The sequence below is a fragment of the Triturus cristatus genome, chromosome 3_2 (assembly GCF_964204655.1).
Source record: "Triturus cristatus chromosome 3_2, aTriCri1.1, whole genome shotgun sequence".
Classification (NCBI taxonomy): Eukaryota; Metazoa; Chordata; class Amphibia; order Caudata; family Salamandridae; genus Triturus; species Triturus cristatus.
The window spans coordinates 973,897,904-973,922,314 of NC_140584.1; the positions used below are offsets into that span (position 1 = coordinate 973,897,904).

The window sequence follows — 24,411 nt, forward strand, 5'->3', positions numbered from 1 at the left end:
GCCAAGGGAGGGGAACCCAAGAATATATCAGGCTGACTGCTCATGAAATGTGCCTTTCACGTCCGCCACGTATGTTGCATGTGTATTACAACACTGTTGTTCTGCATCACAATATGCTCACATATGGCATTTGAACCCATGCAAGATCAGACCCTGGTGGCTAATGAAAGGATGACACAAAATGTATGCCAAGTGAGTGCAGAATGGACATTCAATAGTACCATGAGTCATATGAAGTGACCAAAACACAACCGGCTTGCAATTCAATGATAGGAAACACCATGATGAAAATAGCATGGCTGAGGACAACACTGATGCCAGTAGTGTACCTTTGAGATGAATGTAGGGGCTGCTAAGGTGAATCTTCATGCAGTTACACCTGCTAAATGACTAGGCAGAAGAGCAACACGCTAATCCAGTGCAGGCAGAAGGCATCAAAGCCTCTCAGCCTATCCGCAATGTGTGAGTATAAACCTAATGTTACATTCCGCTTGCCTCCTCTCCTACTGTATTCACATGTATAGGTGAGTGTTTGACATATGAGGTTTGGATGTCTGCTCTAAAAGACACCAATCGTCATCAGCTAAGTAGTACCATGATCTGGGAAATAGAGTACGCAAAGAGAGGACACTCAAAGGATGGATATAAGACATCTGTGTTCTCTCATACAAATATGTGTGACTTCATGCGTGGGGAAGCACAAATGAGCAACATCATGTCCCTGACTATTGCAAATCTCACACATGAAACCCTTTCTGACTTGACAACAAACAACATGAGACTCTGGAAATATGTAAGTCTGAATGGCAAAGGTGATAGCAGTTTAATGGGGAGGAATCTGGGTCATTTATCCCTTCCTATCAGTAATCTTCTCATACATGTGTGTCTGTTGAAGTGTCATCTTATTGATGTCACTCTGTGTGGAGGGAACGGCTGGCAACTGCTGCATGTGAGCAGGTGCCCAAATGTAAAGTTCAGGAGCTAAACATGCTGCACATAGTTCTGGATTACCCACAAATAGTCATTGTGAATGACATGTTGGCTCAGAGCTACCATCTGTGGTTGCAAAATATAGACCTGTATGTCTTATCACAGCTGCTGACCGGATTACACCCCAGCAGCATGCACCATCCCGGGGACTGAATGACATCCTGGCTGCTGAAGTTCAACCCTCGCGCACCCGTCCTTCAGGTAATTCTGGCATGAGGTGTGTCACTGGCTTCGACTCCAAAGCCATGACAGAGATCCTGATTCCCCTCTGCATGTAATCAGCAGTTGTTGTGTACAAAGTGAAATACAAATCAGGAGTGTCATGTGCCTGTCTGACAATTGGTGATGCAGATAATTGAGAATGTTGTCACTTCCCTCTACAGCTGCTGGTTCAGGGACAGCTAGGCCCATGAGGAGACAGGTCCAGCAGGTGACACTAGGGGGAACACCAAGGGACAGAGAGTTGTGGCTGGAGCTGGTGAGTTTGCCTGTATCTGTGTAACACCTCAGTGCTATGGTGTGAGCTGTCATTTGTGGTGGTACCCTACACAGGTCACATGATCCTCATCTGTTGATGCAAAGTACAGTTGATACAAACCCTTGTGTTGCACCACATGTCATACCAGGTCAATCCCTAATACGGTTGCAATCTCTGTTCCAGGGGATGCTGATGACGAGGATGACAGGCCTATGACCAGTGCGGGCCGACGTGGAATCAGAGGGGAGAATCCCCTGATCCTCCAAGCTGTGATGTCGGCTGCAAGCACTGCTCAGGAGGAGGAGGAAGAATTTCCTGAGGACCTCTACTTGGTGGATGATGAGGACTACATGTCTGACGATGAAGATGCCAATGCGCGATATCGTGCCAGATTGGCTAAATCGGTCAGGGCATCAACTCCTCTGCCAAGCAACGTCCCTCAGCCTCCTCCCAGGCATACCATGGCCTGTCCCCAGACTCGAGCAAACCAGCCACAGCACACACGCATCACAACACAGACATCACTCCCTCACAGTCCTCACGTCCAGGAGCAACATGGTGGTTCCCCTACCCACTCTTCCCTAGACAGTGTATCCCTGCCATCCTCTCCACCATCTGGGGGTAGTACCAGCCCTGTTGTGCTGCCGGAATCCCCTGGGCACCATTCACCTGCCCACAGGCTCCCACCTCCCACCCCACCCCCTGCCGTAGGACCTGCTCATCCCATCCATGGCAGACAGCTGCAGAGAGGGCCTGCACCTGGCTGTGATGACCAGTGGGAGCAGGACTTCTTCCAACAGCAGAGCGATGTGAGGCAGGACATTAGTGCCATAGGGGCTACCTTGTCCGACATGTCGGACTCCCTGCAGGACATGGTCCACTTCCCTCAGGCGGTGGAGCGGCTGAGCCAAGTGTTGGATAGGATGGACAGGACTTGGCAGGACATGTCCAGAAATATGCGAGACATGCTATCCATCCAGAGGGAAGAGAGTGCAAGACACCATGCCTTGGCCATGAAGATGATGGAGGGCATATTGAGAGTGAGCCAACCTTTCCCTTCACGGTCAACGCAGGGAGGGGAGCCATCATATCTGCCCACAAGACAGCACATCCCCACACCTGTACCAACTGCACACCAACACAGCAAAGGGAGACATGCATCCACACCAGCAGCCTGAACTGGCACTCCCAACACCACCCCCTGTACAGGCACTCCCACCACCTGCACAACCACCACCAACCCCTGTAGAGGCACTCCCGCCACCTGCACAACCACCATCAACCCCTGTACAGGCACTGCCCCCACCTGCACAACCACCAACAACCCCTGTACAGGCACTCCCACCACCTGCACAACCACCAACAACCCCTGTACAGGCACTCCCGCCACCTGCACAACCACCACCACCTGTACAGTCACTCCCGCCACCTGCCCAACCACCACCACCTGTACAGCCACTCCCACCACGTGTACAACCACCAGCAACCCCTGTACAGGCACTCCCGCCACCTGCCCAACCAGCACCACCACCACCTGTACAGCCACTCCCACCACATGCACAACCATCAAGTGTGCATACACCATCTGCCCCAGCACATGTGGATGACCCTGGACAGTCCCTTGGACAGTACCCACCTCCACGTAGGCGGCGAGCCAGACCTGAGCACTCTGAGCGGTCATCCCCCCCAAATTGCTATGTCGCACTCACCAGTGCCAGGAACCCAGGACAATGTGATCACGTGATTGTGTGTGCACCAAATAAACACCTACCAAAAATAAAATTCTGTTGTGTATCATGTCCTGTGTAACGATGTAGGTGGCCTCGAGATGTGAGAAGGTATGTGTGTGTGTGACACAGTTACAAGTGTAACCCATCATTGCAACAAGCCATTATGTGCATAGCAGATGACTCACCAAATATGTGTCCATTTTCAGAACCAGACATTCAGAATGAAGTCAAACAAGTGGAAGTTATTAGTATTCCTAATTGTATTTTAAGAAGGTACAAAAGAACAACCGTCCGTTTGGAAGGGAGAAAGGAAAACAAATGATGATCTTAATGCAGAGGGAGATAGGAACCTGGATTGGGGTGGGGCAACAAAAATATAACACGTCAGGGAGCGTCAGGGAAAACAGTCTATTTACAAGGGGAAAATGAAATAATTGTTCACGTCAAAAGTCAAGTGTCCTTCTGGTCACCCTCTAGGACCTCAATGTCCAGATCCTCAGAGTCCGATGCAGGCATACGTCTGGCGGGTGCAGGAACAGGCACCACTTGGGTTCGTGCCACACGAGGAGTACGGGGGGAAACAGTGTGGGGCAACGGACAGGGGGAGACATTGACGGTGGTATGGGAAGGGATTGGGGAGACAACAGACGACATGGCTGTGGTCAGGGAATTGATGCTAGTGGCGAGGGTGGCCATACATCGGAGCATGTCCTCTCACATCATGCGTACCTCCATGCACACTTGTAGCTGGATGCGAGCGGACATGTCTGGCTGACCCTCACACATCCACATCAAGTCCACTGGCACAGCCACAGGAGGAACAACACCGGGAGGGGCCTGGGGGGGACAGGAGGGATGTGGTGCCTGAGGTCCGGAGCCAATGATGTTGTGGGGCTGGCAGCGATGATGAGGGGGACTTGTTGCAGGGGATTCAGCTGGAGCCCCCGATGGCATGGGGGACTCTAGAGGTAGGGAGGGGATGATGGCAGGCCCAGATTGTTTGTTGGCCTGCCCCGAGGACACCTCTTAAGGGACCACAGGTGTAGAGTCCTGAGGAGAGTTGCTCTCCAACACCTCATGGTCCGAGGTGTCGTGTTCACCCCCCCCCCCGATTCAATGTCTGCAGCCTCCACCCGGGATGTGGCACCAGCATCAGGGTGTCCCTTGTGAGTCCGGGTGGGCGCAATCCCCTTGCCTCGTGATGTTGAGGGTCCCTCCTCATCCTCCTCTTCCTCGCTGGTGGAAAGAGGGTGTAGCCGCCGCCGCACTGGTGGCCTCGCACTCCGGACCTGGTCCTTCTGTCCTTCTGTTTCGCCAGCTGTGCCTGCTGAAATGTAAGCAAAATCCAAATGTTATGTTTGTGTCATGCAGGACGAGACACATTCATAGCGGAGCCAAGGTCAGACTTATTTTCCTCTGATCACACTCAATAGTTGTCAGTGTCTATGAGCTGACATTACGTGTATGTTCACCGTCATTTACTGGATTGAGTCTGACATGGCCATCTCACGTGGATGTGTGTGGCTTACACAACTGTATTGGCCAACCCTCAACCTGGCAATCTGGTGATCTGTGTTTCCTGCCACAGCTACATGTGCAGGTTCCAAAAGCAGTCCACCAATGGAGAACGTGAAGTCCAGAATCTCAGATTATGGCCATTCATAGGGAGTCGCAGCTATTTAAGGTCTGGACAAGTGTCATCTGCTTTGTAGCATTGTATGGGACACGACATGTGGCGAATGTGGGTCACACATGCACTGAGGCTCTAGCCTATTTCTGTAGCTAAATTGTGAGTCTAGCCTTTGGCTGTCCCCACACATGTTCTGACAATCCAGTGGCACATATTGGCTTTGGTGACTGATATGGTAATGCAGTACACCGCTGAACACTGGGGGAATTTAGTGACAGCTACCTGTACATGTGAAACGTGAAACAGGCCACTGAGGCTGAGACGTCTGTCAGTGGACACCCCTTGCAAATTTAGAAGCGCTTAAGAGTGATGCAAGGATGTCAAAGTCTGTCTTGACTCCATGGCACATGATGTTTTGTCACAATTGGAACCCAAACTCTAAAAATGCAATGCAAGTCATAGCATCCAATACCCTTTGGCCTGCCATGCGCACACTGGACAGTGTCTGTACCATTGCTCATCCAATGCACACATGATTTCCTAGTGCCAATTGTAGTGGTGCGGGAGGAGCAGATTTCAGTATAAATGCACAATTATGGCTCATTTAGCCTGTTGTCATGACGAAACTCCAACTCTCAAAATGCACTCTGCCCTGTACAGTCCATATGCCACAGTGTGCCTTTTTAAGCTTGGTGACTGCTGCATGGACACGGAATCTGTGAATGGAGGCATTGGACACACAATGGTACAGCACTGTTTCACTCACATCATACTCCCAGACACATTGAGCATATGATGCACTTATCATGTCCCTGCTCCTCATGCTCCTCCAGCTGAGCATGGAGGGTCGGCCAAGCTGATCGCAGGACCCTCCTGTACAGTGGGGATAGGCGAGGACGATGCACATGGTGCTGGGAAGACTGGCCCACCAGCTCCTCAGCCTTGTGCCGGGCCCACCGTTTTAGGTCCTCCCAGCGCTTGCGGCATGCCCTCGCACTCCTGGTGTGGACTCCCACTGCACTGCAGCACTCGGCGATGTTTGCCCACAGCCTGGCCCGGGCTGCATTGCTCAGCTGGTGTTCAGGGTCCCCATATATCTGAGGAAATTTGGCCAGCACCCCCTCAGCCAAGATGTTCAACTCACTTTCAGTGAAAGGGGGTGCCTTCTCTTCGTAACCCTCAGCCATTATGGGGATAATAAGAAGGATGAGAGCAGCAGGATGTCAGAGGATCTGTCTGTGATAGAGGATGACTCAGAATGAACACAAAATGGCTGCCAACTATTTCCTGTGATGTATTTCCTGCCTCCCACTTCCTGTAAAACATTTCCTGAATGAAATTATGTGTTCCGGGTCATTTTCGGAGTTTACGGCCCGTAAGCGCAGTTTCCGGTTCCGGAGCAGGGGTTCCGCACACGGGCCGTACGCTCCGTAATCGGAGCGTCCGCACACGGGCCGTACGCTCCGTAATCGGAACTTCCGCTTTTTGGCCGTAAACTCCGAAAATGACCCGGAACATATAATTCCATACAGGAAATGTTTGACAGGGAGTGGGAGGCAGGAAATACATCACAGGAAATAGTTGGCAGCCATTTTGTGTTCATCCAGATTTATCCACATTCAGGAATCAAATCTATTGCAATCCTGCTGTTCTGTTGTGGATAAAAAAGAAAAGACAGTGCATGTGAGAATTATTAAAATGTGAAAAGACGGGGAAGAGACAATTTCAAGTCATATCTGCAGTTTCAGTTTCTGTTTCTCCTGCTTTGCATTATGGTACATGTAGTCCATATTAGGTGCTCATTTGCAGAGTTGTGTGATGTGTTACGGAACATTGGGTTGGAGAAGTGTGGATATATCACAGACACATAGGGGCAGATTTACGACTTCTGGCGCATCTCTGCTAATCAGCAGAGATGCGCCAGAAGAGTTGCGATGCATCTGCCCACCCGTGCGCCAACACAGATGCGCCGCATTGACAATGCGGTGCACCGTGGTGCTCGGATGTGCAGATGCGTGACGCATCCCCCGTTGGAAAGGCGGCGCATTGCTGGAGTTGCGTCGCAAGCGCAACGCAGCTCCAGCAAGGCTCGGGGGTGCCCTATCCCTATGATGCTGCATCAATCCTTACGTCTGCTTCAAGCAGGCGCAGGGTTTTGACGCAGCAGGGCCTTAAAAGTGACTGAGTGAAATATTGTAGATTTCACCCAGCACTTTTAGGAGGCGTCCCTGCGCCGGAAGGCCCCCCCCTGCGCCAGAACGCCTACATGTGGCGCAGGCCTTTACAACGTGACGCATCTCCCAGATGCGTCATATAGTACATACCCCGCAGCATGGCGCTGGCTTTGCACCGCCGCTGCATCCCAAAAGGGACGCAACGGCGGCATGAAAGGGGCGCAAGTCCCACATTGACCTGCCCCATGGTGTCTGATTGACCCATTGCATCACTCACGTCGTGGCCGCATCAATTGGGGGGAGTCACATCTGTTGATGGCACAGGGCCGACAATGCTATGGTTATGGCCTTTTCTGATTAAGTGACCCATCCTCATGAGGTCCCGCAAGGTCTCTCAGTACATGTATCATCTTCCATCTGCGGCAATAGATTCTTTAGGGACATCCACTACACTGATCGCTGACATGGGCACATGTGCTGAAGCAGGCTCAACCTTTTGACTACTGTCAAGAGCTGTGATTAACATGCAGTTAGTGTGGCTTGCAAAGTTGCCTCAGGAAGGAATTTGTTGACACAGTCGTGTATATCCAAGTTTCATCATTGGCAACAGACAGCAATCCACATTTAGTCCATTCCACTACAGGTTGCTCATGTGAAAAACGTGGCAACGAGCTGCTCACGGACTTGCATGCCCTGACCTCGGTAATGTGCCATGGCTCGGTTTCCCAGATTCATAGCTAGCCGAGGTTCCAGCGGTATCTGTAAGCCATGCGTTAAGGCAATGTTGTGCAAGACACAACAGGCTAAAATGATCTTGCACACTACTTCTGGGGAGTACTGCAGCACCCCCCCTGTACGGTCGAGACATCTGAATCGCGACTTCAACAGACCAAAAGTGCGCTCTATGATGGCTCGAGTCCGTATGTGTGCCCTATTGTACCTACGCCGTGGTACAGTGTCTGAACGCCTGTAAGGGGTGAGGAGATGTGGGGTGAGTGCATACCCAGCGTCACCTGAGTAGAGGGGAAAGGGCAGTTGGTTACATTTCCCTCTTTGAATTGCACAGGACATGATCTATACTGTATTACATGCATTGTCAGTTGGGCCCTGTATCTAGCTTTATGATTCTTATAGTACAATGGTTAATGTTGGGGGCATTCAGACATTTCCAAAACACATATTCCTCCTTTCTAACGCTTGGTACTTACCCAGTAGCCACATGTTGCCAAATTCTCCCGCAGCCATCCGCCGGGCAAGAGGTGACATGCGGAATATGAAGCTGTCATGGGTACTGCCGGGGAGCACCGCATGCACATCAATGAACCTCCCTCTGGCATCACAGACAGCTTGTACGTTGATGGAATGCCATCGGTGTCTATTGCAGAAGATGTGTGCAATGTGGCGGGGTGGCTGAAGGGCCACATGGGTACAGTCAATTGCACCCAGCACACGTGGAAATTGTGCAATGAGAAAGAAATCTCGTGCTGCCCTTTGTCTTAGGGCCAGTGTCGGCGGCATATGTATGTGGTGGTGGGATCTTGAAGTGATGCATCGCAGTACCTGATGCAGGCACCGCGACTGGCTCGCCTGGGATATGCCCACATGGTCACTGGAGACCCTTTGGAATGAGCCAGTGGCAAAGAAATGGAGCGTAAATAGGATCTTTAGGTATGCTGGTATTGCATGTGAGCAGCAGGTCACGGAGTCAAGTTCCTGCTCCCACTCACATACCATATCCAAGATGATTTCTGGAGGGAAACGGTACCTGGCCCGTACATCTTGACTGGACATTCCAAATAAGTTGATCCTCTGTCTGAAGATCCTCTCTGCTCTGGCTCTCCTCCTCCTCCTCAAGTCGTTTTGCCGCATGGCAAGGGGCAGTGCGATAAACACATTCAGTGACATGTTGAAAGGGTTTGTGTGTGTCTGCTCTGCAGTTATACATGCTGCCGAGCTAGGATTGGCTGGAGTGTGTCAGCTGATGCATGGTGGGGGATGGTAGGGACTTGGACAGGTGTTCACCCTTGGCTCACATGATCAATGGCCACCAAATCAGACATTCCGGCCCGCAATCGGAACTTCCGGCCTGTAGCCGGACTTTCCGGCCCGTATGCGGGACTTCCGGCCCGTGAGCGGACTTTCCGGCCCATATGCTGACTTCCCGCTCCGGGCGCGGAGATTCCGCTCCGGGCGCGGACAATCCGGCCCGGGTGCGGAATTTCCGGCCCGAGTGCGGAAATTCCGGGCCGGGTGCGGACGTAAGTTTAGTAGTCGTAAATCCATTCTGTGAATAGCAAAAGTCCTAAGTTCATTCTGTGAATAGCAAAAGTTGTAAATTCATTCTGTGAATACCAGAAGTACTAGGTGCATTCTGTGAATACCAGAATGGTACTAAGTTTAGGATTTAGTCTTAAGTTTGTTCTGTGAATCGGGCCCCAAGTATTTTGCAAACATCTTACTAGAGGAGCTACAGGCCTGGGCTGAAACGACTGCGTGTCTCCCCTTCAATCAGACGGGCTTCGTAGCCAACACCGGGACAATAACCAATTTGCTAACATTAACAGTTTTGATGGATAAAGCAGCATGCCAACACATACAGCTGCACTGCTGCTTCGTAGACTTCAAAGCAGCCTTCGACCGTGTGCCCAGAAGCCTGTTATGGCAGAAATTAAAATCATGCGGAATACCACAGTCTCTTCTACAGGCAATAATCCAGCTTCATACCGAAACATGGATTAAAATCAAGCTGGGCGAAGGCCGTCATGTCTCCAGGAAGATCAAAACTGTAACTGGTGTTAAACAGGGATGTGTATTGGCTCCACTCCTGTTTAACCTATTCATATCAGACCTTTCCCCAGCACTTGATAGAGTAAATTGTCACCCTCCTAAACTTGGTGGGACCCGCATTACCAACTTACTTTATGCCGATGACCTGGTGCTACTAAGCCACACAAAAGTGGGTCTACAGAGGTTATTGGACGAATTGTTGTCATACTTGACAAAGAACCATCTAGAACTTAACTTGTCAAAAACCAAAACTATCTCCTTTGGGAAGCAAAAAAGGACAATAGAAAGGTGGTACTTTAATAAAACAAAGCTGGACTCAACTCCCAGTTATAAATATCTGGGCATCTTTCTGGAGGCAAGTGGCTCCTTTGGTAAGCACAAGGAAGCATTACAAATAAAAGCACTTTCATTAGAGGTGGCCGCCGCAAAATTGACAAACCAGCTATTAGGTCCCAGCCTTACACCTATGCTGAAAGTAATGAAAGCCAAAGTAATTAACACATTGACATATGGTCACGAGATCACCAAGGGCTCAACCAGTACATTAATAAATAAATTAATTACAAAAATCTTCAAACGAGCCTTTCGGCTGCCAAAATCTGCATCGCCAGCCCAGGTGAGACTAGAACTAGGACTTCAAGATCACCTCGGCGTGGAGGCAGGTGCTTTTGTTAAATTGTGCCACAGACTGCGCCAGGCCAGGGAGGGTTCCTTGGAGGCCCGACTCTGGCAGGAAATACAGAAAAAGCCTACAAGTCAAAAGCACCGACAACTCTTGGACTACAGTTTACAGCTGTTAGGCGTAAAAGACCTATGGGACTCAAATCCCTCTCCATCGGTATTAAAATCTGTTATAAAGAAATCTGTTGGGTTGTGGTCCTTCCACTCAGACAGGGCAACACTATCAAAGAGGGGACATGCCTGGGCGGTAATTGCCAATTACGAAGTGGGTGTCCAGTTGCCCTACCTGTCTAGCACATATGCACTTTATTGGAAACGTAAGTTTTTAGCCTTGAGGATGGGAGAATGGCCCTTTTTGAAGAATCTCCTGGTATGGCGCCGGTCGGGCAGTAGCATTGCATGCAGGCTGTGCGGCTATCATACTGAATCAATGGAACATATTGTTTGTGCATGGCCAGCATTACTTCAAGCCAGACGGCAGTTGCTGAGAGGCCAATGTATTCTGTTGGGTGTACGCTCCTGCCGTCAAGCAATAATGGCTGCCCTCAACCCTGTTAACACCAAGTTAAATATTGGGCTTGCGAAATTTGTTCATAAAGCGTCAAGACTTCTTGAAGCCAAACTTTAATTCTAGCCAGAGTAGAGATTTTGAACTAAAAGACGATTTATCCAAATCAGAAACTACATGAAATCCAGGGTGATGTATTGTATTAGAATATTACCAGACTTTTACGATTATTGAATTTTATCTAATTGATTAATTGTTTTAAAACTTTTATCATAGTTAACTTGATTATTCAATTTTTAGCATGTTGTTGTAGATGGTTTTTTAAACCAAACAATAAAGAGTTATTATTATCACTCCCAGCAGTAGCAAAGCAAGCTAGGAAAATAGGCCTTCATCTGCTTACTGCACAGTGAAAAAAAGCTTTAATTAGAGTGCAGTGGGACCATCAGACCCCTGGACCTGGTGCCACAGCACCTGCTGTACGACTGAAAATGGCGTGGGAAGCAATTGTACCACTGATAGCTATGCCCCTGACTCCGAGTATAAACCACTGAAAAGACATAAGCAAACACACACCTGCAGTACAAGGAAGCTACAATAATTGCATGCAAAGTAGAAGAAGACAGAGGCTTACCACGTTAGTTTTGAGAAGGAAAATCACATAATTGCAATGTCAAATTAACACAGGCAAAGCATGATTTTCGACTTTTTTTCTTAAAAAACATTTAATGCCAATAGGAGCTGAGCGAAGTAGCATTGGAAGAAACTCCATAAAACATGTCCAGTGCAGCACAAACTTTTCAATTATGAATGCAAAAAAAAAAAAAGAATAAAAATGCATTTTTCAAATAGAACTAAAAGGCTATTGTGGAAGCTTCTGGAGTTTTTAACGAAGTAAACATATAGTGAAGAAAAAAGAAATCTCTGCTTTGATGAGTGTTATGTTTGTAGGTGAGGTAAAGAGGAAGCAGACATGCTCCTGAAAATTAGATAGCTGCCTGATTGGGACCGATTCCTAAGAATAGGCCTCACATTTAAGAAAAACAGAACCTCCACCCAAATGGAGCTGGAGTAAGTTGAACAGCAGTGCCTGGAGCCATGTGATGAATGTCACGCCATGAAATACTTTAGGGTAAGACTGCCACCTGGGGGCAGAGACAGAAAAGGACAGTCAGATGTGAACGAGCATTTTTGCCACTAAATTTCTGTTAAAACGTTCAAAATGCATGCGCTGTTGGTAAAGGAATGGGGGTTCTGTATAGGAGATCTTACTCTTGGGTGGGCTATGATGTTGAGAAGAACTCACTGGCCAATAGAGTGCGATATAGGAAAAACGTAATCTATGACCCGATTGCAGGGCGAGTAACCAAGATTCCTATGGCTGGAGTTCTATTTCCACTTATAATTCATCTTCCCGCGTGTTTAGATAAACCTCACCTTATGGAATGTGGAATAACCGATGGAAAGTCCGTGGGGTTTAACGCTCCAGCGCGGTAAAAGGGAGCAGCGCTTCTGTGCGGGCCAGGGGTGGGGAAGAGGGCTGGAAGAGTTTGGAAGTGGAAACCTAGTTCTGGCTGGAGGGAGCACTGAAATGTTCAACCTTGCAGGAGAAAAGACATCGAGCTGGAGTGAGGGCCGAGGCTGGCATTTGTTGTAGACGAGGCTTTTACCAGCCCTGAATTACCAATGGGTAAAATCGGGTTCGGGTGTTTCTGCAGCTGGAATAAATGTGTGTGGGGACACCCAGCCCCGGGTGATAAGGCGGACCAGTATGCCACCGGGCATCCCAATCCGCCTGACTCATAAGGTCCGGTCGTGTTTCAAGGCTGCTTTCAAGTGACAGAACTAATCTTCAATAAACAAGGCTGTTACTGGCTTCATTGCCTCACAAAACTACCTCATTCATCATAATAGTTTATGATATCGGTGCCCCCCCCCCCTCGTCCCTCAAATACATACTTACTCGGCCCTCTTGGGACCAACCTTTATTCCTTAAATACTGATCATCCTCTATCCTGGTCTTGACAGTCCTATTCTTGCTAAAGCTAGGATTCTGACCTTGCACTCAGAGGACATACATGTCCTATGCCTGCCCCGGGATCTAAGAGTTTGCCCTTTGATTCTCTGGACCTACTGTTCTAGTGGTTATCCTCTACCAATCTAGATTTACAGGTTTCCATAACGACCCCAGACTTTCTAATCCTTAGAGCCTACAGGCTCAACGTGCATCCACCCCACAATTTAATCCCTCGTTACAAATTGCAAGTCATTTGATGACTGGATGCTGGGATGCCGAAATCTCGGATTAAGGCCGGCATCCATACACCAAATAATAAATATTACAAGTTATTGGGATTTTTTTGTACACGTTATCAAAGTGGGTAATAGCATGGGCCTAGTATTATTGTTCTCCTGAACTTTGTTGACCTCCTTTCCTGTCGCCCCTATAGTGGACCTGCCAGTCTTCCTCCTCTTCAAGGGCCTACTGATGCAAAGATCCTTTTTCGATCTATCTACTATACTCTCTACTCTTCTAAGACTTCGCAGTAGAAGCTTCAACTCCCAGACCCACTGGACTGCCCCCTCGTCCTGTATCTACCTTTGATTTCCTCCCCTGACCTACCCACAGGCCATTCTGTAACTGCTGGCCCTCCAGTCTTCGGCTCTCAGATCCCAGGCTGATCTCTTCACTCTCTGATCGAGCCCTAGCCACACTTCTCCGATCCGCATTATACTCCATACCAGGGACACCAGGGGCCATATTCCAAAAAGTGCCCCAGGGGCGCAATGGGTATTTGCGCCAGTTTTCGGCACTGTAGTATTAAAGTAGACGCAGACCCTTGTGCGCCCTCTTCTGTGATATAGATGGCACCAGTGTGCATTGAGCTCCGGCGCTATGTTTCAGGGGCATTCCTTCTTTAGTGGGGGCATGCTAATGAGGGGAACACTTTGACTCTGCACCCGCACACTATTATGGACACAGGTGTAGAAGCAGAGGGCCTCATTTATGAAAAGTGACGCATCACTGCGTGAAAACAGTGATGCGTCACTTTTCACTGCGCCCTCCCTGCGACTCCAATGATGCGTCATATTTACAGTATGACGCATCATGTCGCAAGGAGTCACAGATACGTCAGAAATACTGACGTATCTGTAGGCGCAAAAGTGACGCATTGCTGGAGTGTGTCACAAAAGTGACGCAACTCCAGCAATGTGTCATTTCACATGGGGCAAGCCCCATGTGAAAGGGCCTGCGTCAGTCTTACGCCTGCTGTGAGGCAGGCGTAAGATATTGACGCATTTGCACCCTAGAAGTGGCGCAGTGAAATCTCGTAGATTTCACTGCGTCACTTCTACGATGCTTACTTACGTGGGAACGCCCACCCTGCATACATTATACCTGACGCAGGTATAATGTAGCGCAGGGGTTTACAAAGTGACGCATCTAGGTAGATGCGTCACTTTGTAAATATGGCGCATCATGGCGCATGTTTTACGCCACTGGTGCGTCACAAAAAGTGACGCACCGGTGGCGCAAAAGTGACGCAGGGGCTCATAAATGAGCCCCAAAGAGTGCTTCACCCTCAGTGTGACACCTACAAGGTGAGAAAAGGGGACCCATTGACCCCCCCCTCCCAGAAATCCCCCTTCAGTCAGGTGCAGTCACTCACTAAACCTATCTACATGCTGATCTCGGCCCCTTGTTAAAGGGCAGACAGGGGTCACAGAGAAAGTCGAGCTGCTGATTCAAACAGCCACTCTGTGTTTCACTAGTGTAAACCCTGCCCTTGGGCAGCCCGGGTTCAGGGCTGCTCTGTGGGTAGGGCATTACTTGTAATAGGGTGCACTGTCCCTGTTAGTGCCCGACACACTTGTTGCCAAGCTTGCCATGGGCCAAACATGGACACTGAACCCATGACATAAGAATGGCCCTGATCCTTTCAAAGAAGGTTTGCTTATGGGCATGCACGTGCCGTTTGTGGACCCTCTAATTACTTCATTTTACTTAATTGTATGCAAAGACATCAGCTGTCCCAAACGCTTACATCCTTACTCATAGCAGTAAATGATGGCCCTCTGTTTGCTGCGTGTTTTCATGCCCATTATAATTCACGAACGATGCTGTATCACAGTTCACTTGCTATTTCACTGACACCCTTCTTATCCTCTGTGCACCAGAAATTGTTGCCTATATTCACCTGACAATCAATACGCCCATCCTCAATGTCTTTCTAACTGTCTCTTCCTATCTTTCTTCATTTGATCCCTTCTTAGATCTAGACTACTCTCTTTCGTTGCTCCTGTTATCCTTACAGAAAGTGTCCTATATTTCTTCCTCTGTAACCACCGTACATCCCATCATCTAGCCTGTAAATAGGTGCCATACAGGTAGTGGTTTCCATCTTCATTTTAAAGCCACTCTCTGTTCATGCCTGCCCCTTTCCTTTTACCTCTCTCATCTTTTCTAGGGTATATCAATGTACTCTTCAGGTCATGATTTGCTCCAGTAGCAAACAGTCTCACAAGCAGATGCACCCCCCATCAGATCTCCCCCAACATTTACACCACAGTGAACCTTTGGTACAACATGCCACTCCTTTGTTGAGGACCCCTATCACCATTACACTCCATCCCCCTGTAATCCTTCAGGGTATCACCCCCTCCCCCCCAACATAACTAGCATCAACTCCTCCCTGTTAGCCTGTCCCTATAATCACTGGTGACAGTCATTATCACTGAGCAGATTTAGGCCCTGATTTAGAATTTGGTGGATCAGTTACTCTATGCAAACAATTAAATGCAAAAAAATTCTAGCTGCCTGACTAGGTACTCTTTGCAGCTTGGATTAGATTTTTTGGAATACCAGAGCAGATTACATTGCAGGGGCTCAGCTGTGCCATCAACAGGGCATGAGCCAGCTCTATTCGGGGAGTAGACTTACAATTGTCCATGTTTGGAGGCCCTCTCCGCATCCTCATCATTTCTCTCGCTCCTTCCTTTATTTCTTACTTCTTACATGCTTTTCTATGTATTCATTTAAATATTGCAACCTAGTATCTCATTTCCTGTTCATCACACATCACTGACCTAAAATGTGATCCCAGAACCTTAATAATACACCCCTGGTTTCTTTTCCATGCCACGTTTGCTAGGGTTCTTGTCCCAATGCAGAGAGGCTTGGATGCAGGCCCCAATGACACACAGTACCTAATGGCCCACAGCCACCTGCCCGGTGTGGCAATGGGAGGTGCTGGAAGAGGAGGTTTGGTGAGGGGAGACAGGAGTAGCATCTGGGCTGATGGGTTTTGATTCTCCCCCTTCTCATTAACACGGCCATGAGCAAGGAATCCGGTAGCGCTTGGAGATCAAGGACTTCATGCTAGCTGAAGGCAGTTCTTGGAAGCACAGATTGTGAAAGATGGTGGGTAGATAAGCTAACCATGACCCGGGAGAAGATGGAGTTCTTTCTCCCAGGGTATTCCTCCTCCCAACACTTGCACAGAGAAAACGAAGAAGCCGATGGCCCTCAACTGGTCAACGTACCTCAGGCCAGTCCCTCTTGTTGGACCTTCTGAAGGACGTACATGCAACAACAAACATCCCAGACTGCAAGCTTTGGTTGATAGTCAACAGCACAGTGGAGTGCCTGAGCAAACAGAGAACTCAGATTCGGAGGTAGGATCATGAAAAGTTCGATATGGAACTTTCAACGATGGTGCCATCAACTTGATAACTTGTTTTGAGACTGAGCTAACATACCTTGAAAGTGCAGCAAGACCAGCAGGATCAGCACAACTTTCCAACAAGCCTATTGCTTACAATCCGCATAGATTGGGATTTGGGTCTGCCCCTCTCAAGCACTGACTTTTATCGACCTGCCTCTTTTGGCCATTGACTTGAGGCTATCACTTTTTGGCTTAGCCCAGTGGACTACTCATCTCTTACCTAAAGCTACTGGCTGTTTAGGGCATCCTTCCACCTCCACTCAAGTGTGTGCATTAAACTGCATAAGGGACTACTTTACAAATGTAGCCCTCTCTATCCACTCCTGCCAGCTCCCTACACGATGTCTTGCTCCAATATCCGAACACAGCAAGTGTTCATCAATGCTGGCATATTTTATTTCCTGGGAGTCAGAGCACTAGTATGTGTCCAATGTTTTCCTTTTTCATAAGTAAATAGTTTGATGTTATTATCAAGGATGTAATTTAGGGGTTGGAGCTGAAACCCCTGTTTGTCGCCTGCAAATGCTGGCATTGCCTATGCGACCCCTGTCCTCAGAGGTGACAGTCTGTGCCCAGAGCAGAGGCAACTTGCTCTTGTGGGCTTTGGGGCTACACCCTCCTTGTTTTTTACCCTTTTTTTTATTATACCAATAGTGTAAAATAATCTGTTATGTGCTAATAGTAATAAAACAAAACAAGCATTGGTAAAACCAGTAGGTCTCGCCTTGGGCACCTATTAGCTCTGACAATGGTCTTTAGCGATGCTGCACATCATCCCCAATGCTGTTCCGCATGACCAAAAGAAAAAACCCTATGACGCAGCCGCCTACGTCATTTTGAAGCACATGCACTATGTATTTGTACAGGCACTTTTTTTTTTCTACAGATCTGAGTAGCATCAATAGATAAAAAGCATTTTTCTTAAGCGTGTGGGTGGGGAAGCCATGTGGGAAGTGGGGAAGCAACACGAGGGCAGAATAAACAAAGGGAGTGGTTGGGGGAAAGCAACTGGGAGGCCGTGGAGTGGGGAGGATCAAAATCAAATGTCGAAAAGGAGAGCAATGGGAGTGGGGAGGAAAGTAGATGGGGTGGGGAGAAAAGCAGCCTGGGTGGGGGGAGAAGCAGACAGGGGAGAGAGAGCAACTTGTAGCTGGGTGGCAATAGCAAGCACATGGGCGAGAAAGCAATCTGAGGGAGAAGCACGCAAGCGCACCAAGGAGGGGGGCAAAGGGAAGCTCACAGGCGAGAGAGAGAGCAGTGCAGAGAGGAGAAGAGAAACACACTGGGGAGACACCTGGAAAATACATTCACTCTTGTAGAGTGCTTCTGACAAAAGAAAAGAGTTGGCCCTAAAAGTGGGCAGAGGAAGCATAGAAGACAGTCAGTCAAAGAGATTGTAGAGAGACTATGCTCCATCGGAGGGACAAACACAAGATGGACAAGGCAAGACATCAAATAGGAAGCAGGTGAGAGTGATAGTAAAGCAAACCAATGGTAAGTAATAGACAGGCTGCACGTCCCTCTGTGTTCTTGGTCACCCCACAATATGTCTTTTTACAACCAGACAGCCTCTGTTGTCTGGTAGGCTCGACCTAAGCTATAGAGCACCAGGAGCTTGTAACTGAGGTAAGTATAACAAAATGCTTTAAATATTTCTTGTGTGCGTGTGTGCAGGTGCAAGTAAGTCTGTGTGAGAAAGAGTGTGTGTGTGTATGTGTGAGCATTTGTGTGAGTGCATTTGAGTGGGTAAGAGTGGGTAAGAGTGAGTGAGAGCAAGAGTGAATGCACAAGAGTGAGTGAGAGCGAATGAGTGTGAGTGACTGAATGTAAAGGAGCATCAGTGAGAATGTGGTTTTATACACACTTCTGCCGCTGACCCTGGCTTCCTAGAGGTAGTTCTTGACTTATAAAGTCACCCATGCAAAATGCTGGCATTCCTGTGACAAAATACAGACACCGACATACCAGAGGTAATACTTAGCATATGAGACACCCATAGCAAATGGCGAGCACTGGCAGACAGGAGGTAATTCTTGGCATAGAGGCACCTGTGGAGAAACTCTGATGGTGGCATATTGGAGAAAATTCTATGCCTAGTAGGCACCCATAGCAAAATGCTGGCGCTGACACAATCAGGGTAATTCTTGGCATGAAGAAGGAGGATCATGGTACATGGGATGGGGCAAACATGACAAAATGCTGATGACATACAAGAGGTAACTTTTTAACATAAGGGTAACCCATGGTATATGGATGGCAGTAGTGGCAAAGATCTGGCACTGGCTTATAGTATGTCATTTCTTGCATAACGGACATCCATGCCTTATTGGGAGAAACCAGTGTTCCCTCTAGGCTGCATGCCTGGGTGGCCACGCATGCTAGCATTAACCTCCACGCAGGGGGGTTACTGCAATGTTTCCTCTAAGGTGTGTGACTCAGCCGGCGCTTCTACTAACATAACTATTGTGCACAACAGCGCACGATAAAAAGGTTTTCCCAGGTGAGCTGGAGCAAAGGCCTATCATGCCTGTAAAAGAAACAAAAGAGGGAGTGAAAGCAGCACAAGAGGCAAGCACTTCCCCGTGTGCCAGGTGGTGAAATTTTCACCGATGCAGGGTTTCTCTTTGTATTTTAATAGATTAGCAATTGAAATAAAGTGAGAAGTTTGTGAAAAAAGTCCAGCTGTCTACCTAGCTGATTGTATTCACAAGAATTTTCCTGATGCCTTTTTGACATCAATGCAATATACCATGCCTGAGACTTCTGCTTTTTCTTAGATTCTATTTATCTGGGATGTGGAACCCCAAACACTGTTTTGGAAACCTGTTTATTACTACATGTATTACAATAAAAAAAATGCATACCCAGCCTAATACTTTGTAAATACTGTATATATTTTTACTTCTAATTCCTCTCTTTTTACCTGTACCTTATTCGTCTTATTGGTAGCTCCTTTTCACCGTATTTCTTGTCTCTATGTAAAGCACTCTAATGCCGAATGGGCCCTGTATACAGTCAGCAAAACTACAAATTATTTAAAATAAAACCATTTACTGCATGGTGCAGTTGCAAACTCTCATTTTCCTATGAGAAATGGGAGCTTGTGTGAATCTCTGCACCGTGTGGCAGGCATCCTGCCACACAGTTCAGGGATACACGGGGGGCGCACCATAAGTGTCCCCTTGGCCCCCAGCCGGAGGCCACAGGGTGAAGGAGGCCCTACTAGGGGCCCCCAATGCCGGTTTCCAACAGGCTTTCCATTTCGGAAAGCCTGACATGGAACGCCTGTTGGAAACCGACATTGTAATCCCATCGGCAGAAACGCAGTCCATTGTGATTACGAGCCGGTCTTCAACTGACCAACAGGCTTAAGACCTGTCGGAATCCAGCAGGAATGACCGGCCAGTTTCACTTTCCACCCCCTGCATCATAATGTGGCAGTCGAAACTGAAACCGCGATGAGGCTTGTAAAGCCTCCGAACTGTGGTCAGAGGGTTTCCAGGTATCATCGTAATAAGGCCCTAAGTAATAAAAAGCGAGCATTCCAGCATACTGTTAGAAGCTGTCTGCCTTTTCTGTGGGAAGATATCTTATCTTGACAGTGAATCGGGTTTAAACAGTGTGAACAGCCTCAGTAGAAGTATCATAAGTATGTGCAGCCAGAGGAAGATAACAAGAAAAAAAAGTTCCACACAAAAGTGTATGAACACAGTAATTCGGCTCTGGGAACTGATAAAAATCCCCTTTTTAAGATAAATGAAATGCAAGAGATTTCACAAGCAAAGCGCAAGCGCTGTGCAGGCAAAATCTAAAAAGAACAAGCATTTACAATGCAATGGTCTCGGCATTGTTAAAGTTAGAGCTATTGGCATTGCTTATGACATTATTTTTGTTTATATTTTTGTTTTTAAAACATTTAAAGAAACGGCATTGTTATTTACAATGTCAATAGCTTAATCACTCAAATGGGAGACCTATTGCATTTTCACCCACACACAGAGCCACCCACCCACACAGAGCCACCCACCCACACAGAGCCTGAGGTTGGTATCCCGCTGGATCAGAATCAGGAGTCTAAATCTCGTTTAAACGTGAGCTCTAAACCTAGCAGAAATACACAGCCAAGGTAATAAATGTCCTGGGTGGTATTACCATTGTATGCTGCTTCATGGTGGAAAACTAGAGCCGTTGTTGACACATTGGTCACTAGTGCCCTAGTAAATAGATGTGGCAGTGTCTCCAAGCATACACCAGGGAAAATAGCAGTGTTGTAACATAAAATTATGCCCCCCTCCCTCCAGATTGTGAAGAGGGAGGAGACACTTAGTCTCCCACGTCGCTTTGATATTCATTGGTTTTAAGATGAATGGGACCCCTGAAGGGCTGCCGCCTTACCTACAGCGCTGCCTTACGCCCAGGGCCCACCTTCAGCATGAGTGAGCTGAGCCCAGGCCGGCAAATATTCTGAGGGCCTCAGCAGGGAACTGCCTGACGTAATGCTATGCAAACACCAGCTTGTCCACCCCACCTGGTTTCAATTGAGTCCCATTAAATAATTAGTAATCATCCCTTAATGTACCTCAGCATTATTGTTAGCACCCCATCAACCCCCTGCCCTCCTCCCATCTTCCTCACACCTGCCCTCATAAACACATTTTTGTTTCCTCCCAGGGCGCTGTCCAGGTCAATCCAGGGTAAGACCGGCCCGGGGAAACAGCAAGGTTAACTGTACAAGACTCCTTATTAATAAGTAGGGACACTAGAAGCATGTGATAGTGCCATATAAACTGCATATTTTAACAACAAAAATGTTCTTTCGAGCTCAAATGGTTAAAAAATTTGTAAAAATGCAGCGACATGTGTTGAGACGCAGTGGAAGGACCTTTGCAAAGGTTGACTGCTCATCTTTCTGTAGCTTATTGCTATAGTTGGATGTTAAACTGGTACTAATGAGGTACAGTGTTTACACGTTTAAAAATGACTAAATCCTTAATACTATCACAAAATATTTTGCTTTTTCTTGCCGTATAATTCACTTAACCCTACCGCATAATTCCAGTGGCCCCATTAATAGGGTATGCCTCTCTCCGTGCGTCATTCACTAGACGACTCTGAGGCAAGACCACAGTTGTGTTGGTAGGCCTTCAAAGTGTTTGACCTCGTAGAGTAGCCTAACTGATCAATGAAATAAATGCATCTGCTAAAAACTGAACCTGCTTGGAAACGAACTAACTTCAGCATTGACAGCTACCATTTACATATTTGCCACTTGATTGGCTGGTGGTCACATTAATTGAGCTTAAAACATTCATCCATTTAGAATATCGTTATACGCGAGGCTGACCCTTAAACTCCCTTCACGCGCAGGCTCCAATGCAGCAGCGCACGTAGGCCTCTTCTTTATCGGCTCCGATAACAACTGACGTGTAACCCCGGCCTTCCTTCGGGAATCCTGCTTCTCCGAACCAACTATTTACAGAATGGCGCCTGGAAGGCAGGCGGAGCTGGGATTGCAATTTCGGACAGTTGTGGCGCAGCTGCCTTCTTCCCTCGTGCTCCTTCGGAGATGCAGAATCAGCCTCGGGCATTCGTACCCTGCACCGCAGGGGTAAGAGGGGGCGGGGGTGGCTACTACCCCTGAAAGGCCAACACAGGCCCAGAGCTGAGGGAGAAAAGAGTGGACCTGGTTGAATCAACTGGTGGATAATTGATCACACTTATAAAGGGTGGCTCTACGAATTAAATCACTGGTCTCCCAAAGAGGCCAAAAAGTTAGAATGGCTATGTGAATTCGATATTTGCAGACACCCCAAGAATGTACAATAAATGAAATAATGCAAATGCTTGCTAATTTTATAATAAATCAATAATGTGTGGCTTGTAAAAATAGATGGGCGCGTGTGTGTGGCACGTCATTCGTGGCACAGGGCAGGCTCAGCTTCTGTTCTAAAAAATCAAAACAAACCCCTACATAGAAGATTTCAAACGTTAACGAGCACACAATTCCGCTATTGTTTCTACGAGTGCAGTAATTTACAAAAAACAGACAAAGGAATGGGCAGTGCTATTGCATCGCTTGTATTATGTATGTATTCCTGCCGTTTCCCGCCTTCTCGATACTGCCTCCTAAAATATAACTATCTTCTGAGATTCTGGAGCATAAGAGGCGCCGAGGAGGGATGCAGTAGAGACCCAATCATTAAATCTCTGAACACTTATGAAAGAAAAGGAATGCAAATACTCCCCAGGGGGCGTTTTAAATGCAAATGTTGTTCCGCACACGAAGGAATCTGCAGAGAATTTCGATCTTTGAACGAAGAGGAGACACGGCCCGGCTCCTGCAGGGAAATTTCTGTGGAGATGGGGCTGAACACAGACCGCTCGAGGTAGGTTAGGGTTCTGAGATCAGCACAGTCACTGCACGCAGACATTCCATCCCTATTAAGAACACGCTACAAAAAAACCTTGCCTACCGAAAAATGTCATGGACCTCGCCACGTTAGGTGTCCTGACAAATTCCACGCTCAATGCAGCTGCCAGCAGCTTAGCACCCAGCAAAGGCAGCGCAGGAAAGACCCCTCCCCCACACAAGCGAAGCGTGAGGCCCAGCCTGAACTTGGGGGTGGGGGCAGGGTTGGGCGGAGGACCCTGCACATGCCTTGTTTAAAATATTTTAATTCTCCAACTGCCTAACTGCGTACAGCACACAACCTCACTGAGATGTACTCCGGTTGGTGTGCTGGTGACAGAAAAGCGGGAGGGCATTTGTATAGTGCACACACGAAATCTGAAGAAAAGGCACCAAGGATGCGTGCGCGGTCTAAACAACCTCCCATTGCTGAGCAGCCAAGACCTGCCTAATGGAACGGCGGACAGTTTTTTTAGTGGAAAAGCATCCTCGAATGTTTGAACAGATGCTGAGGACCCTCTGCACCCTCAGTGAAAGACCCCTCTAGTTCTCACCTTCGTTTAACAGCGACCGGTTCGATGCCTTTCACAAGCAGCAGCAGAAGAAACAGACACCGCCTCCCACAACGGAACTGCAGGCAAACACCCGCCCCTCTCCACAGAAGGGGTCATAAAGAGAGCACTGCACCGATTGGTTCTAAAACCTGTCAATCAAACCTAAAAAAAACAACAATCACGGTAAGACCCTTCCCCGATTCGTTCCAAAAATAACGTAAACAATGTGACACGATACTTTGCGCGTGATTAATGGAGGCATGTAAAATTTAATTTTAAAAATGAAGGGGGTAAAAAGCCCTAATGCGTTTATGTGTTCGCAGAAGGAGCGCCGCACCGACCCAGAACAGCTGATGAATAGTAAATTACACACCCGGTGCAGGCGTCAGCGCGAGACTTTACCATGGCAACAGCGGTCCAATAGAATGCCCCCAAAGAGGTCTCCACGGGAGCCGACAGCAGGGGGAGAGGACAGGCACACGACTGCCTTTCTGCGAGGCTGCGTCCTTTTCGGATTCGGGGGCGTGTTTTGCTGTTGTCTCCTCCCTGAGACTTCTCGCAAAAAACACGCCCCCCGATCCGAAAAAGACGGGGCTTCAACGGAGTGACTGGACCTCTTCTCCAGTGGCTGGCCAGCATTTAAGAGGCCAGCCAATGGAGAACAGGATAGAAGAGGGGCGGGTGCAAGCCCCTCTTCTCAATAACATTAAATCTCCGGACTTCCGGTCTGCCGACCGGATGGTC

At 48.1% G+C, this 24,411-nt stretch overlaps 1 long non-coding RNA gene across 1 annotated transcript; it reads right to left on the reverse strand.

The window, feature by feature from the left end:
- Positions 1-3,438: 3,438 nt before the first annotated feature.
- Positions 3,439-23,829, reverse strand: LOC146858912 (uncharacterized). Its single transcript, XR_014980042.1, has 2 exons — positions 23,668-23,829; positions 3,439-4,525 (listed from the first exon to the last, which is right to left on the reverse strand). It is a non-coding gene; the product is annotated as an uncharacterized LOC146858912 (long non-coding RNA).
- Positions 23,830-24,411: the final 582 nt, after the last annotated feature.